Source organism: Hyaena hyaena, unplaced genomic scaffold, assembly GCF_003009895.1.
Source record: "Hyaena hyaena isolate Hyena2069 unplaced genomic scaffold, ASM300989v1 scaffold_43, whole genome shotgun sequence".
NCBI lineage: Eukaryota > Metazoa > Chordata > Mammalia > Carnivora > Hyaenidae > Hyaena > Hyaena hyaena.
The window spans coordinates 2,523,559-2,540,863 of NW_024080675.1; positions in this window are offsets into that span (position 1 = coordinate 2,523,559).

The window sequence follows — 17,305 nt, forward strand, 5'->3', positions numbered from 1 at the left end:
TCGGAGCTATAAGGAACTATTCTGAAAAGGGGATTAGCATTACCTAGAATTCCAGATTAAAGATAGTTGCATCAGAACCTGGGGGTACAGCAGGTAACTTGAATCAGAATATATGGACCAGATGCATCCTTCCCCGAGCGGCAGTAGACCAGTCCGGGAGATGTGGCACAACCACAGTCTGCTTCCAAGCAGGCAAAGTGATCCAGCAGGGTCTGCTCAGAAGGGGCCAAAGAGGAATCCAGTTTCATGAGTTCTTGGCGGCAGCAACGCTCACTGTTAGGGGTACACTGAAATGCTAACAGGAACCAGCCAGCTCCATGTGAGGCGTGAGACTGGGATTATGTCCAAGTCCTGAGAAACTGAATTGGCAGCGACGGGCTAGGCGGCTGGAACACAGGCTGGGCCTACCTCGATGCCAAAGACCAGGGCAGAGGGAACATGCAGACAGCCTGGCTAATCATGTGCTTCTATTTTTTTGTATTTTATAGCCAACTCCAAGGCTGGGCTCCCAGTGCTCCAGCAAAAGGCAGCAGCAGAGGGTCTTCACATCCCTGTCTTAATAGGAAAAAAATGCAACCTCCAGGCTGGGCTTCCTACTGGGCCTTAGCCAGTACGAGGTGAGACAGGGCTGGGCGTGAGTGCAAAACGTAGTGCCCAGCCTTAGGCAGAGGAAGTCCTGAGTTTGGACTACCCCAACGGGCAGAATGAGTCACAGATCAGGTGTGCTTCTTGGTACACCACCACCAAATTCTGCATCTACGTCTTGAAAACGTGTTTTCCTGAGAAACCAAGAGCAACTTTTCTCTGGCTGAATGCATGCAGGTGAATTTTGCATTCAGCATAGCTACACAACAAATCCTCTGAAGAATTTCTGAATCCTTTGGAGAAGTATGAGGAGGTAGCGTGAGCTTCCCCATGATCCTCCATACGCCGACCACATTTTTGCTTTTCTGCATTTTCCCAGAGGCTGGGAACCAGGCCCAAAAAATGTTGAAAGGAAGGGGTTTTCCACTATAAAACAAATTCAGGTTCACCTTCAGATGATATTAAATGTAAATGTGCAAAATCACATCCCAGCCTTGCTCTCGTATTTCGTGTGAGTCCAGAAAACAAATATCCAGAAGCTGCTCCAAGTTATGACTTTAAAAGCAAGTATCTTTTGCTATCTGGAACCAGCTTCCCTCATGCCACATAGCCCCCTCGAAGATTAGCCAACATCGCTTTCAACTTACTACTTGCAGCTGTTTGGAATTCCACATCGATTCTCTGCAGAGTTGCAGCGCCTAACTGGGCGAGCCGTACAGTAAACACATGAATCTCTGCCAGCTCTGGCATCTACAGCACTACGATTTGCAAACATGTTGAATTGCTATTTTATTCAATAAATGGAACGTACAATAGAAAATAGATTTGGAAGTTACATCAAACTTGTTTATCCCGCTACAGGGGGCTGGGTAAAGCTATTGAGCTTTAGCTATGAAGGAATCTCTGTCGGGAAGGAGTAGGTGGAGTTCTGCCATTCTTTCCTAGCCTAACATTAAGCCCTCGGGGTACCCAGGCTACATTTCCTCCCCCCACCCCCACTTCAAGACCTCTTCTCCCAGCACTAACTCTGTAGTTTAGGTTAAGGAATACCAATTGTGCCCTTGTTTCCAAGTCTCAGTCTTGTTGTTGTTTTTTTTTTAATTTTTTTAATGATTACTTATTTCTTGAGAGAAAGAGAGAGACAGAGCACGAGAAGGGTAGGGGCAGAGAGAGAGAGTGAGACACAGAATCTGAAGCAGGCTCCAGGCTCTGAGCTGTCAGCACAGAGCCTGATGCAGGGCCCAAACCCACGAACCATGAGATCATAACCTGAGCCAAAGTTGGACGCTTAATCAACTGAGCCACCTAGATGCCCCTCCAAGTCTTAGTGTTATTAATTGATGCCACTTTTCTATACAAGTTTTAAATATATATATATTATTTTTATGTATTAATAAGTCACTGTTTAGTGGGAAATATATAATACATATGTGCACATTTGTACATATGTATGTGTATAGTTTATATACACATAATCTATGTATTGTATATACATGTACATATATGTGCGTGTATGTGCATATGTGTGTGTTTATCTATGTATGTATACGTGTAAATTTCCTCATTGTCAGGGCTGTGCCTTCTCCATTAGCTAGGAGCTCTCCTAGGGCAGATGTTTCCGCCCTCCGTAACAGTTTCCCGGGACGATGCTCTGGCTGTCCCATCAATCAAGAGGCATTCTCTGTCCCAGGACTGGGAACTCCTGACCATTGTCAGAGAAGACTTAGGAGAGAAGAGACAGTACCTTCTGGATGTGCCTGAATGAAGAGGGGGCAGTGAGTACACAGCAGAGCACCCAAGGGGAGGGAGAAACTCAAAGATTTGCCCACATAATAGCTACACTTACTTTGCCAGCTTTTTCTGTCTGAGCGATTGGGTGTGGTCATTATAAGAAGGTGACTATTCCCTCAAGTAAATAGGGTATGCTATTTGGTGGAAAGGAAATTGTAAGAGAAAGTGTCTCATTTCTGCAGTTTGAAAGCAGGTAATCTCTGTAGTCTGGGTGTATATTTACACTGCTTTTCAGCAATAAAGAGTAACATTACCTTAATAACCCGCTCATCTGAGGCAGGGAGGATACTTAAGGCATCAGAGAAAGAGGCATTTACTCTGATGAGCCACTTTCCACAAACAGCATAAGATCGACATCATTCGCCCAGGAGATTTTTTTTTTAATTTCTAAAAATATTTCCTGGTTATGACATGTGATTTAAAGCACAGGTACCCTGGGCTCACTTTCTGTGATGGCTAATGACACATGATTCCTGCCCCCCCACCCCGCACCCCTCCACCCCCGTCAGAGAGCAGGAAAGGGGAAAATAGATGTATCACTAGACTCTGAAAGAAGAAAGTTTTACAAGTTAAAAACCCAACTAAGTAATTACGAGGCAGAAAATGGCTTCGTAATTTGATCTTGGTGCTTCCAGAAACACCTCTGGGAGAGAGTGCTCAGTCAATGGGAGAATATCAGTTCTGCTCCCCAGACACGGAATGGCAGGAAAGTTGGTTTTCTTCCCTTTTTCTCTTCAAAGAGACCCGCGGACCTTTCTGACCTAGGCACTGCTCTCTTTCAGGCAACAGGAGCATTTATTTCAATATGGCCTTTTTTTGACACCTGTTCAAAAACTGCCTGATGACAAGCCGCACCCACTCCCACAGGGCATTGTTCTTGGTTCCCGACAGCGTGGAAGCCCGTCTCAACTTGCACTTTTAAAAGGATCTGAGGACAGATTCAGGGAAAGATTTTTTTTCATAGATACGGCTGGAGGCATAAAGTTTTGTGGGTTTTTTCTTTTCTTTTCTTTTTTGTCAGCAACAACTAGTACTTACAATGCAAGCAGATGCCTTTTCTTTGATGGAAAAAGCTTTGCTGGGCATTATGGCAGTGGGGATATGCACACACAGTAAACTCATTGATTCAGACACAGCAAATCAAAATCTGATCATTTTGACCTTTGCAAAAAGGGTTAGGCCCTTTTACTTTCTTTAAAAAATTTACTTAAAAAGGTCATTGAAAGGGTAGGCAAAATCAGAGAAGACACACTCAATCTCTTTAGCATGCTTCTAGGGATTGTAGGATATTGCTGGAATAGAAATGCATGTTGTTCAGTACAAAACAGTTTTATCTATTCATTAACTGAGCTCTGTAGAACCATAAAACCGCCTCTGGGAAACCCTATGAAGCTGACACAAATATGATCATGAAACTAAAAAATACTTGAAATGGACCCAACATGGGGCGCCTGGGTGGCTCAATCGGTTAAACGTCTGACTTGGGCTCAGGTCATGATCTCATGGTTCATGGGTTCGAGCCCCGCGTCAGGCTCTGTGCTGACAGCTAGCTCAGAGCCTGGAGCCTGTTTTGGATTCTGTATCTCCCTCTCTCTCTGACCCTCCCCTGTTCACACTGTCTCTCTCTCTCTCAGAAATAAAAACATTTAAATAAATAAAAAAAAAAGAAATGGACTCAACAGTCTTTAAACTGATTTTGTAATGCAGGTTGCAATGAGGTGGGGAAGTGTAGGCTGTGGTTTCAGAAATTCTGGGTTCAAATCCTGGCTTATTTACTAAGAAACATTAGGTAACTGCTCAGAGCCCAAGCTGCCTCATTCTTTGTAAGAAATTTCTCATTCACAAAGTGTAAATGGAGTATTGGTTGACAAAGTGCTTGGTAAACTGTAAAGTGTTAGGCAAATGTACTTTGTTCTGAGAACCCTATTATTAGATTATAACATCTTTGAATGTTTATTTATTTATTTATTTTTGAGAGAGAGAGAGAGAGAGAGCATTTGGAATATGGGAGGGGCAGAGAGAGAGGGAGAGAAAGAGTCCCAAGTGAGATCTGTACTGTCAATGCAGAACCTGATGCCAGGCTTGATCTCATGAATTGTGAGGTCATGACCTAAACCAAAATTGCGAGTTGGACTCTCAACTGACTGAGCCACCCAGGCGCCCCAGATGATAACATCTTTGAATCTGAATCTCTTCAAGTAGAGCCCAGGAATCTGTATGTTTAAACGTGATTAAAAGAGTTGTGCCATCAGCTTACTGGTCCCTAGACCAGTAACAACTGTGCCACCTTGGAACTTAGTAGACATGCAAGTTCTCAGCCACCCCAACCTCCTGAATCAGAAACTTGGAGGAAAAGTCCTGCATTCAGGGTTTTAAAGAGCCCTTCAATGTGGTTTATGTAGACAATGGAATACTGTATGGCAAAGAACGAAATCTGGTCATTTGTAGCAACGTGGATGGAACTCGAGGGTGTTATGCTAAGTGAAATAAGTCAGGCAGAGAAGGACAGATACCATATGTTTTCACTCATATGTGGAACAGGAAAAACTTAATGGAGGACCATGGGAAGGGGAAAGGGAAAAATAGTTAAGGAGAGGGAGGGAGGCAAAGAAACCATGAGAGACTCCTAAATACTGAGAACAAACTGAGGTCTGACGGGGGTGAGGGAGAGGGTAAGCGGGGTGATGGGCATGGAGGAGGGCACTTGCTGGGATGAGCACTTGGTATTATATAGAAACCAACTTGACAATAAATTATAAAAGAAAAAAATAAATAAAGAGCCCTTCAGGTGATTCTAAGCCAAGTAAAAAACTGGGAACCACTAGTCTAGGGCATTACTACTCAAGTTTGAGTGCTCATACAGATGACCTGAAGTTCTTAAAATGCCTGGGATAATTGTGGGGAGGTCATAAGGGTAGCAAAGTCCTGGAAGACACTAGCCCTTTTTGGCAGAAGAAATTGGCGCCCTGCAAGGCCACTCAGGCCAACACCTGACAAGATTACAGAGAGAGAATTCTCTTCCAGCACACATCCCCAAGACTAAGGAGTAGGGTAGAAATTGGGGATCCCTGGGGCACCTGGGTGGCTCAGTCGGTTAAGCCTCTGACTTTGGCTCAGGTCATGATCTCACGGTTCCTGGGTTCGAGCCCCGCGTCAGGGTCTGTGCTTTCTGCCAGCTCAAAGCCAGCAGCCTCTTTCAGATTCTGTGTCTCCCTCTCTCTCTGACCCTCCCCTTCTCACGCTCTCTCTCTCTCCCACTCTCTCTGTCTCAGAAATAAATAAAACATTTTAAAAAATTTAAAAAAAAAAGAGAAATTGGGGATCCCTTGTAAGTTGCCTAAGGTCACTGTGCCTGGTGGAGAATGAGGCAGTATGGATTGAGTGGGCGATAGGATGCCATGACCCTGCATGGGATCCCCCTTTATGTGGCTGAAAAGGGGGTAACAACATCCCCTAAACACTGCTCAGATCCTCATATCACAGAGATGGCTTTCTGTTGTGGGGGGGGACAGGTCATCCCAGAAAATTAATTCTGGAAGAAGAATCTGTCTTCATGTCTTCTCTAGAATCTTTTTACCAGGATGAGTTTTTGATACGGGAGGAAGAGCTGGATCAGAATTCCCACAAGATAATTCTTTTTTTTTTTTTTTTACAAATAGTTTATTGTCAAATTGGCTTCCATATAACACCCAGTGCTCATCCCCACAAGTGCCCTCCTCCATGCCCATCCCCCCCCTCCCCCCCCACATCCATCAGTCCTCAGTTTGTTCTCAGCATTCAAGAGTCTCTCATGGTTTGCCTCTCTCCCTTTCCCCCACCATTTCCCCATCCACAAGATAATTCTTGAAACTCCACAACCCAAACACCTCCTCCTGATTACTGTCTCCCCAGTGAGTGCCTGCCTCTGGGGGAAACGTGGCCAGAGAAGACTGATTTGAGACTCACCAGGATATTTCCAGCTATGGAAAAAAATAGATATTGTATTCAAACGAGGAAAAGCATTTGACTGAGCCCCTGTACCTCGGACCCCGGCTCCCTGGGACCCAGCACCAGCCTCACCGACACAGCCCTTGTCAGAGAATGGGGTGCTGAAAGGAGGTTCTTCTCCATGGGGAGAAGCATCTTTCTGGGTTTTAATGAGATCATTTATTGTCTCTTTGCTCTGACGAAGATCGTGAATGTGACGGGTGAAATATAAAGAATAATTAGTCCCAGAGGTGAATCCATCCCCTACAATATGTCTTTTCTCCCTCTCAGCCTGTTGAAAAGTTTACTGCTTCCAGATGCGCCTGATTTCAACAGTTAAGAGGAGCCGGTTCCTTATGAGCTTCAAACTTGTCAGGGAAAAGCTTGCTCCTGAGAAAAGGCTTGAGCTACAGCAGTGACTCCTGAAGAAACTGCTGATGTAGGAAGGAAATATGGCCATAGTGAGGCATTGCTGGCCTCCCAGGGGGCCTTGACCCCAATGAGGAGGTGGAGGAAGGCCTAGGTCAGCCCCCATTACAGTAGCGACTTCTCACTAATTAGCTGTTAAGGAATCCGGCAGCTTCTGAAGGAGACATTTGTGAGGAATGCTTTCCTCAGATCCTGCCAGTGCTCGGGCAAAGCCAGCAACCCCCAGCCCAGCCGGGAACTTCCTGCTTCCACAGACCGAGAGACAAGCCCCAGCCACCAGTCTGAGAGTCCCTGGAGCCCACACATCAGTCTTTGATAAACACCAGCCACTCCCACCTTAGAAACATAAGCTCTTTAGTCCCTGCCAGTTGCCTGGTAGCTTGAAGAGAATCCTAAGAGCTATGAGCCTCCAAGGACTGCATGATCCAGCCTTGTGACTTCAGGCAAGAGAAAAGCTGTAAGAGCTGCTTTTTCCTCTCATGTCCACTCTCTTCCTGACGCCCTTTAAGCTGAACGGTGTCCCTGAGGAGCCCTGCTAGGCCTGAGAGGCATGGGGGGTGGGGTGGGGGGGAGGAGGGCACAACCTGATATTCCAGATGTGGGCCTCAAGAGGCTGGGGCAATGAAGGAGTCTGGGCTGAGGAGGCCCAAAGATCTCCTGTGGCAGAAGGAAATGGCGTCCTGAAGAATAGATGCCTTCTGTGAAGAGGGGCTGGGGAGATGGGGCTCCAGGGGTAGGTGGGCCTCATTCTGCTTGCTTGGGTATAAGCAGAGGGAGTAGAAAGAAGGGGTGGTGGTGCCATCTAGCACACCTAATGTAGAGGAAGCACTGCCTGACAGATCCTGCAGAAACATCTAGCACTGCAATGCCCATGGGGTGAAGAGTAGATGGGAGGAGTGGGTGCTGAGTTAATGAAAGTCATTCTTCACCCCTACACGCATTACCCTCTCCTCTCAATAGCCTCTTTGCTAGGGTTCCTCAATATACTAGGCATGCCCCCATGTCTTAGTCTGGGCTACCCCAAACACAGACTCTGAACTGGGGATGGAAAAAGACCAACTTTATCCATTAGGATTATCCAAAAGGGAGGCACCTAGTACTTTCCAGGGCACATGAAAACGTTTTCTTTGTAGAAGCAGGAGGGAAAAAATGAAATTTTAGATTAAAAATGTTTCAATACAGGGGCGTCTGGGTGCCTCAGTTAGTTAAGTGCCCAACTTCAGCTCATGATTTCATGGTTCATGAGTTCGAACCCCACATCGGCTCTCTCCTGTCAGTGCAGAGCCGGCCTCAGATCTCCTGTCTCTCCTCTCTCTCTGCCCCTCCCTGCCCTCAAAAATAAATCAACATTAAGAAAAAAATGTTTCAATACATAACACTAGCATATTCATCTTGAGAATAATGCAATCATAAAATATATTTTTAATTTATTATTTTCAAGAAAGGGCTCATGGCCACAAAGGCACAGGTACCTAGCTGGGACCCAGAAAAATCACAATGTGGCCCGGGGTCTGGCCCTAATTTTACCTTAATGTAACAAATAAGAAATGGAGGCTCAGGAAGGTTAAGTTCTTGCTCAGTGCCGCAGCTCATGAGTTAGGGAGTTAGGATTCCTGCCCATGTCTCTCTGTCACTCACAGCTCTGGCTCTTCCCTGAGAGATCTGTAGAATTTAAAAGACTTGGGTGGGTGCTTCCTTTCCTAGGGGAAGATGTGCCTTCCCTCTTGGCTGTTCTCATTTCTCAGAAACAGGACCAGGGAAGGCACTCAAGCCTCTGGCAACTCAGCATCTGCAAACAGCCTTCACCGTGCATGTCTGCAGACTCTTGGAGCTGCTCCGTCTGCTGCGGCCAGATGCGTATTTGTGGCTTTCCTCCTTGGCTTCTTTCCCCAGGTTTTCATTCCTTTTATTCTGAGATGGAGCTGAAATTTTTCCAAAAGGGCCCATGGTGGACACCCAGAAGTCAGTAGGGACTCCAAAAGGAAGTTAAGGCCGGGGAAGGGGGCCAAGAAAACAGGGACCAGCCTAAAGTATACAACACTCAATCCTTCATTGCTCACATGTGGCCTGACCGCTGGTGGACTGGCTCCAGGAAAATCTGAACCCTGGACTAAGCCTCGCTCCGGGCTGTCCAGGCCAGGCCTGGATGTCTCCCCTCAAATCCTCCCTGAGCCAGGCTGATTTTTTTTTTTTCATATTGTAGCTGAAGAAAGCACTGAGCTGGGGCTCAAAAGACCTGGTCCCTCTAGCCTAGCCACACCACAAACTTGAGCTTTGACCTTGACAAAACCTCTCTGGTTCTCAGCTCCCTCATCTGGGAAATAAAAAGACTGTTGGCCCCGATGATCTCTGAGATTCCAATAATTAGGCAAACAAAACCTGTGCTTCTAAAGCTGCAGAGTCCTGCAAAACACGCCAGTTGCTTTTTAAAAAGCAGTCCGCAGAGCCCGCAAGCCGCCCATGCTGGGCTTGGGAGTGTTGTGTTGAGGACTTTCGGACGCTGCCCCAGTTCCGGGGACGGGGTGGGGGAGAGGGGGTTGAGAATGAGCCTCCCAAGCAGAGCATCTCTGGCCCTGGCTCCTCGCAAAACCGGGGGCATTTCTGGGGAGCCTGCGGCAGGGCTGGAGGACCCTGGCGCCGAAGCTCAGGTGGGCCGCCTGGGACACCTGTGCCCGGGCCCAGATCGCAGGCCCGGACCGGTGTCCCCTTCCCCGCGCCTCGCTCCCACCCCGGCCAGGCCGGCGCTTTCCCCTCACCCCCTCCCACCGCACCCTCGGGCCCCGAGCGGCGGCAGCTCGCGGAAGTCGAGCTCTTTCTTTCTTTTCCCCTCGTTAGTGGAGCTGAAATCTGATCGTGGAAAGTCTGGGGCGGGTCTGAGGCCCGGCCGGCTCTGGCTCCCAGCGCCTGGGGCGATTCCTGCCGGAGGAACCCAGGCTGGGCCCGCCGCGGGGGCGGGAGGTCGGACACCTCAGCAACGGGCTGCTTTGTCTCTGGGCAAAGCAGGAGAGGGACTTAATTGCAGGGGCGGGGCGGGGGAGGAGAGCCGGTTTGCCGAAAGACACCTGACAGCTCTGAGAGAGCCTCCCCCCGCCCCACCCCCGCCCCACCCCCGCCGCTGGGGGGTGGTCCTGCTAAAGCCCTTCGCGAGAGGAAGCTAATTGCTGCAGCCGGAGAAGGCAGGATAAAAGCGAGCATGGACCCACACCCACCAGGCCTGGAGTCATGCTATTTGCTGCTAAATTAATATAATTATATTACCTAATGCAAAAACTACGTTAAGAACTCCGGCTTTTGGCTGCATCTAGGAGCTTCTGATGGGTTAAAGGCAACATCTTGGTTTAATTCCCCCTTTTTCCCATCTCCCCCTCCCAACCCTCCCAACCCCCCCAGCCAAACTACAAATGTCAGAAATAAATTATCGAAACCAGATGTAAGGGTTTGGGTGCACATTTTCGGGCAGTTCTGCGCTAACAGATGCCTTGTATTAATAATGTACAGTTGTGACAGGAAATATGGTTTAGAGTCCTGGAAAAACATGAAAGCTAATTCCATTACTCCTTTTCATGGTACCTACTTCTTCTCAAATGCTCAACTGGTTTGGATTACAGCGAAACTTTAGAGGAAAAATGATTTGGTCTGAAACGGTAACTCGGCTCTGCTTTCCAGCCTCTCCCCTCAAGCACCCACCTTCCCACGCACCTGCAGACCTGCATTCTATGTGCAAATAACCAGAGATGGAACATCTGGACCTGGTCACTCCTCAGGGGACACACTCCCAAATGTTCCCTACTTTCCTGTTTGTGGGGACTTAGTAGACAGGAAGGCAGGGCCGATGGTCCCAGCTTCACACTCTTGCCTGGGACAGTCCTACCCCCTCACACTTCACTTTCAGCAAAAGTAAAAACAATAAAATGCTACTTTGCTCAGGAACGAGATAAATCCTGGTAATTGATCTCGGGAGAGGGATTATTAAGGGGCTAAGTGCAATGCTTTCCAGAACGGGGGTGTAATAAGCATGAAGCCAAACAAATGCACAATTTGTTATCTGTATTTCATCACTTGATGCATTGCAAGCAACTGGCTTGAAAATGGCTTTTCTGGAGGAAGGGAGAAGGCACTAAAATAGCTGTAACACATCCATTGACAGTTATGCTCTGTTGCTGAAAAATGTCTGCACTCTCCATGTCTCACACAGGCAGGCACACTCAGGAAGGTCAGAATGTTCCTCCTTGCCTTTTTAAGGGACAGGATCCCCCCCGCCTAATGCCAATGTACAATGCAAAAAGAGAAAATGCTTTTGAGGTCTTCCCCTCTTACATTCTGCCTATGAGGAAACAACAGCCAGCCAGGGCATCCAAACTGTCCTGAATCTGCAGACGAGAAAGCCTTTTCCTATTCAGATACAGAGCAGTTAAGAAGGAAAGATATCTACCAGTTCAGTTAAATGGGACCAAAAAGAATCACAACATCCAAAATAATAGCTAATACTTATGGAGACCTTATTATATGCCAGGGACTGTCCTATCTGTACACATGCCTTGTGTCATCCAATCCTAAGAATACCCAATAAGTAAGTGCATTACAATTACGTCCCCAGTTTTTAGATGAAGAAACTGATTTTCAGGGATGCTGAGTCATCTGCCAAAATTCACAAAGCAGCAGAGCCAACATTCACAAGTAAGTCTGTCAGATTCCAAAGTCTGTTTTAAACAACCTCTTACATTTGATCTTAGCCAAAGGGCCAAGAAGCGATCAGCCTCTTGATTCACCCTGATGGATAATGAAAGTGTGTCCCAAATCATGGGCAAATCCAAACTGTGTCATTCTTTTAGCAAAACTTTTTTTTAGGCAGGGCGCATAGTCTTAAAGTCCAAAAAAAAAAAATAACAAAAGGCTGTCCTGTAGAAGTTTTGTGTTAATGGCAGAGATAAAACTAGGAGTGGAGGAAGCTACTGGGGACCAGGAATCAAGTCTTGGCTCTAAGCCCTGGCTTTAGGTCTCACGGGCCCGTGAAATCAAAGCAATTAGTCTTGGCTTCAGTTTCTGTACCTTTAAGGTTGACATGATAATACTTGCCCTATTTGTGAAGTTTATGTGAAGGAATGGCTATCCAAATTTTCATCAAGTACCAAATACACAGCTGTGTGATCTTAGGCACCTTCCTTTACCTTTCTGATCCTCTTTTGTCTCAACTGTGAAACCATGCTATTGAATGAAACAACATGTAGCTTCATCTCCAGCTCTGAAACTGTAGATTTCAAGGATTCAATGTGGCATAGTTCAAAGGTGCAGAAGCTGGGAAACACAAGGAATGTCTTCCAAGAGAGGATAGTTGAATAAAATTACTGCCCATCCACACCTTGAAAGAGTATGTAACCAATGAACAATGAAAAATCAGAGCTATGACAGATAGCTTGGAGGAATTTCTATGCAGTGTTGTCGAAGGAGAAAAATAAGATGTGGAAAAAGATGTATAAGTGATCTCACATTTATAAAACAACAAATGACACTCCCTCCAATGTGTGTATGTGCATATATTCTACATAGAATTATATGACCAAAGAGAAAAATATGAGAAAAATGTGCTTTTTATTACAGGCATTAAAGTGTGTGTGGGGGCACATGGATGGCTCAGTCAGTTGAGCATCCGACTTCAGCTCAGGTCATGATCTTGTGGTTTATGAGTTCAAGCCCTGCGTTGGCCTCCATGCTGACAGTTCAGAGCCTGGAGCCTGCTTCAGGGTCTGTGTCTCCTCTCTCTCTGCCCCTCCCATGCTAACACTCTGTCTCTCTCTCAAATAATAAACATTTTTTTAAAAAATTTTAAGGCATTAAAGGGGATACAAAATGGGGATAGGACTGACCATAAAAAAAATGGGAAAGAAGACTGGATTAAAAATAATGGGGCACCTGGGTGGCTCAGTTGGTTAAACATCTGGCTCTTGGTTTCAGCTCAGGTCATGATCTCACAGTTTGTGAATTTGAGACCCATGTTGGGCTCTACACTGACAGTCCAGAGCCTGCTTGGAATTCTCTTCCCCACCCCCCAAAATAAATAAACTTTAAAAAATAAATTAAAGTCATGAAAGAGTGTATATATGCCCAAACCTATGCGTTTGTGTAAAGATATGCATTTGTGGATATGTGTTATTTTAAGATGAATCAGTCATAAGTTATTTTAAATAAATAAAATGTGGGTGGCTCAGTCAGTTAAGCACCCAACTTTGGCCCAGGTCATGATCTCACAGTTTGTGGGTTTGAGCCCCATGTAGACCTCTGTGCTGACAGTGTGGAACCTTCTTGGGATTCTTTCTCTTTCCCTTTCTCTCTCTGCCCCTCTCCTGCTTGCACTTTTTCTCTCTCTCAAGAATAAATAAACTTCAAATAAATAAATAGATAGATAGAGAAATAAAATGTTTCATTTAAACTTGTATCAAGATGCAAGAGATTTCTCCCATACAAGTAAGGACCAACCTAAGGTGCTTCCATCACAAGCTGGTTCTACGTCAATGGGTATTTAGAATAGAAAGTTCCCTAAGGTAGGAACTTAATCATGTTTATACTACACATTTGCATAATAAACCCTTTTCACATATGAAGAAAACCTTCCCAACACTTCCCCAAGGGCTTCATTTGCGTCAAGGAAGACCTGGTGAGGCTATGTGTGCAGTTACTAGTGGAGGGGCCATGATGTAGCTAGCAGAGAGCAAAGCCAAGTCCCTGCTCTCATGGAGTTGACCTCCTAGAGGGGGAAACAGATGATAAAAACAAGTAAATAAAATCTAGAACACAAAGTGATACAGACTATGAATGAAAGCAAAGCAGAGAAAGGAATGGAGAGAGGACTATCTGGCACCAAATTCAAGACATTGAGAAGAGACCTCCAAGGAGGTGGTGGTATTTGGACAGAGATCTGAATGAATGAGGTAGTGAGTAAAGCACAGTCCAGCTGGAGAAAATAGACAGGAGGAAGTGAGTTTGGCATGTCTCAGAAGAAGCAAATTTGCAAGCAGAAGGGAGACCATCAGATTTGTCTCATGCCCTCCACAGCTACCAGCCTGGTCCAAGCCACTGCTGTCTCCCACCTGGTCCGCTACTATAACCTCTAGCTGGTCTCCCAGATTCTGTTTCTTGTTTTCTACGGTCAATTTTCCATACTTGCAGCCTGAGTGATCCTTTTAAAATGCAAATCAGATCATGTTACAACATTGTGCAAAACCCTCCAGGAGCTTCCCATCCCTTAAAACAACACTCAAAGTCTTTACCTTGGCTGATGAGCTCCCCAGCATCTGGTTCCAGATACCTCTCTGACCTCAGCTCACCATGTCCCCCTTTGCTCACTCACTGGCCTCCTTGTTCTTCCTTAACAGGCCAAGCACACACCTGCCTAGGCCTGGAGTTTCCATAAACGGACCATGAATCATCCAATTGCTCCGGCCATGGGTTTAAGTCACTCTTGACTCCTTTCATTTCTCACACTCCACAGCCAATCCATTAGCAAGTTCTGACAGGTTTACATCTAAAGAGATCCCAACTCAGACTACTTATTATCACTTCCATCAACAACCTTAATCCCAGCCACCACCACCTCTCATCTGGATTACCACATCAACCTGCTAACAGGCGCTCTGATTTCAAGGTTTATTTTTTTTTTTTTATTTCTAGGAGAGAGAGAGAGAGAGAGAGAGAGACAGCGTGAGCAGGGGAGGGTCAGAGAGAGAGGGAGTCACAGACTGAAACAGGCTCCAGGCTCTGAGCTGGCAGTCAGCACAGAGCCCGACGCGGGGCTCGAACCCACGAACAGCGAGATCATGACCTAAGCGAAAGTCGGACGCTTAACCGACTAAGCCACCCAGGCGCCCCAGGCGCTCTGATTTCAATCTTCTCCCCCATAACCTATCCTTTACCCAGTAGCCAGAGGATCCTTTTCCAACATTCATTCAACATTCAAAAAGTATTTGAGCCCAGCTATGTGCTAGGGTCTATTTTAGTTGCTGGAGAGTCAGTCCTAAAAAAATTTAAATTCAAAAGCTTCCTGCCCTCAGGGAGGGAAGGTTTAAAGAAAAAAATGAGAGTTTATTTCGCGCATGTTAAAACAAGCAATCAGTGTAACTGATCAATATTATCAAAAATGTTTGGGTATGTAGATACAGCGTGAGCCACTGACACTTTATTGTCGTTCCTTAAAATTTTTTAGTTTAACAAATTCAGCAGTCAGGATGCTCAATTTTTCCCAGAATTGGAATGTTATGCATCCAGCTGGTGGTAGATGTCTTGATATCACATTCCAAACTTCAGTGTATGTGTTGTACCTAAGACTTAGTTTGGAATGATAAAATTTTCAGACATTTAAAAAATGAAAAATAGAATTCTTTGCTAAAGCATATGAACCTAAGCATTTCATTTGGATAAGATACTCAGGAAGCAAGTTTTTCAATGAAGCACATAGACAAGGATATCTATCTACTGACTTGTGTCAGTCCCAAAAAGGATTTGAGGGAAACAGCCATACAGAATTGATTAATTTTAACTGTCATCAATCACAATCTAAGCTTGGTCTTACTCTCAAACTTTTATTAAAATGCTTCTTCCAAATTACCTTTAATTTTTTTAGGGTGTTTGCCCCAAGTACCTAGAGGGCAAAGATTATGGGTTTATTCTTCATTTGACCCCAGTGTCTGATACAATCCCTGGTGCAGAACAAACGTTTGTTGAATGAATGAATGAAACTTTCCAAGGCAAGCTTTAAATCTAAGTCCTCTATCCAAATTGGAATAAATACTGGAATTAAAAAATGCCTTTTTAGCATTTTATAAGCATTTCAGCAAGAAGAATATTGTGACTGCACCTTTCCACTGGCAAATACAAAAAAAAAAAAACTCCATGGTTTTCAGCTCTTTTTCTTCCAAAGCCCCTTGTTTCAAAAGAGTTCAGTTGTAAGGAACAGAAACCATTATAACTATGATAAACACAAATATTTAGGCATTAGGTCCCTGAAAAATTGTTGGAAGAAGTGAAGCAGCAAATTGTAGAAGGCCTCCTGGAATGACTCCCAGATCGACACCCCGGAAATGGCCTGCTGGGAGAGCTGCCAGGTGGGTGAATCTGAAGCTGATGAATTAAAAAAACACATGGCCATGGCCATTGCTAGATTCAGGCATTGGTAATCTGTCACCAATGCTACCGCAGCTACAGCCGCTCAACATCTACAAAGCTAGTGACAAAACATGGAAGGCTGCTGTAGGAAAACCCAGTGTCTACACAGTTATGTTTACTGCTGGTTCCAGATGACTCTGGGCAAGACCCTGGGGTAGGACAAGCTGTGATGCTTGGTTCTCGGGTGGATGCTCAATAGCCACAGCTACGAAAAAGAGAGACTTTGCCTGCCTGCATTGAGTATATCTCAGTGGCAGAACCTAATCCTCATCCAGAACCTTAGCTGCAAGGGAGTCAGAAACACCTTAGTTTACCAGCCTGCAGTATAAGAAATCATAGTGAGGAGCATGAAATAGATACTGAGTGCCAACCAACCATAACCAGTCTTTTTCCCCATTTGGAAGAATAACAATATAGCTAACATATGGCATTTACTCTATGTCAGTTTAAAGAAGAAACAATGATCTATAGCATCCCTAGTATGAGGGCATTAAACTCCATGAACAAACAACTACCCACTTTAATGGAAGGAGGAATTTCAACCCAATTCACATAAAGCCAAACACCATCCTTGTTGAAGCTGACAGAGGGGAGCAAGGAACAGTAGGACATTTTAGGTGGTAAAGGAAGAATGAGAAAGGGAGAAGAGTTGCCCAATTTAAATAGATATCTTTGATTTCATATTGACTTCTCTGTGGAAATACTGAATGTCTTCCAGCAGGTCAGTGTGTGGGGTGGGGAAGAGACACGACTGCCCCCAGGCTGAGGCTGGAGACCCAGTTCTTCCTTATAGGGCCCCCTGGGGGTCTGGCTTGGTTCTAATAATACACAAAGCTTAATGTGGTTCTAATTAAACACAAAGCTTGACAAAGGAAAAAAATGAGATAAAATGATGAGGGCCTGAGGGTGGGATTCGGAGGATTCCGGGGGGCCACTGGGGAGAACAACCATGGAACAAGTGCTTCGGTGCCAGGGAGAGAAGGCAGTGCAGAGCAGTGTGTAAGTGACAGTAGAACCATGACAGTAGTGGAGCAGCTCCTGAAGAACCAGAAGCATAGGAGGAGGCCCCCAAAGCCACCCAGAGAGTTCTACCCAGAGCCACCCCTGGCAACAGGATGAGTTAGGCTCTGGATGTTCCTCCTCCGGTTAGAGCCGGTGAATCAATGGCAGGACTCCCTTGTTGAGGTAAGGCCCCTTTGTCGAGTTAAGACTCACTCAAGAACACTGACCAATGACTTGGTCCTTGGAGAATAAGACTGATTTGGTCAACGACCAAATGAGGCCTACCCAGGAGAAACTATGGAGATGGTGATAAGAGAGAAGGTGGTGGGGGTGGTAATAAATGGAACTGCACATTGAGGAAAGTCCACCTAGAGAA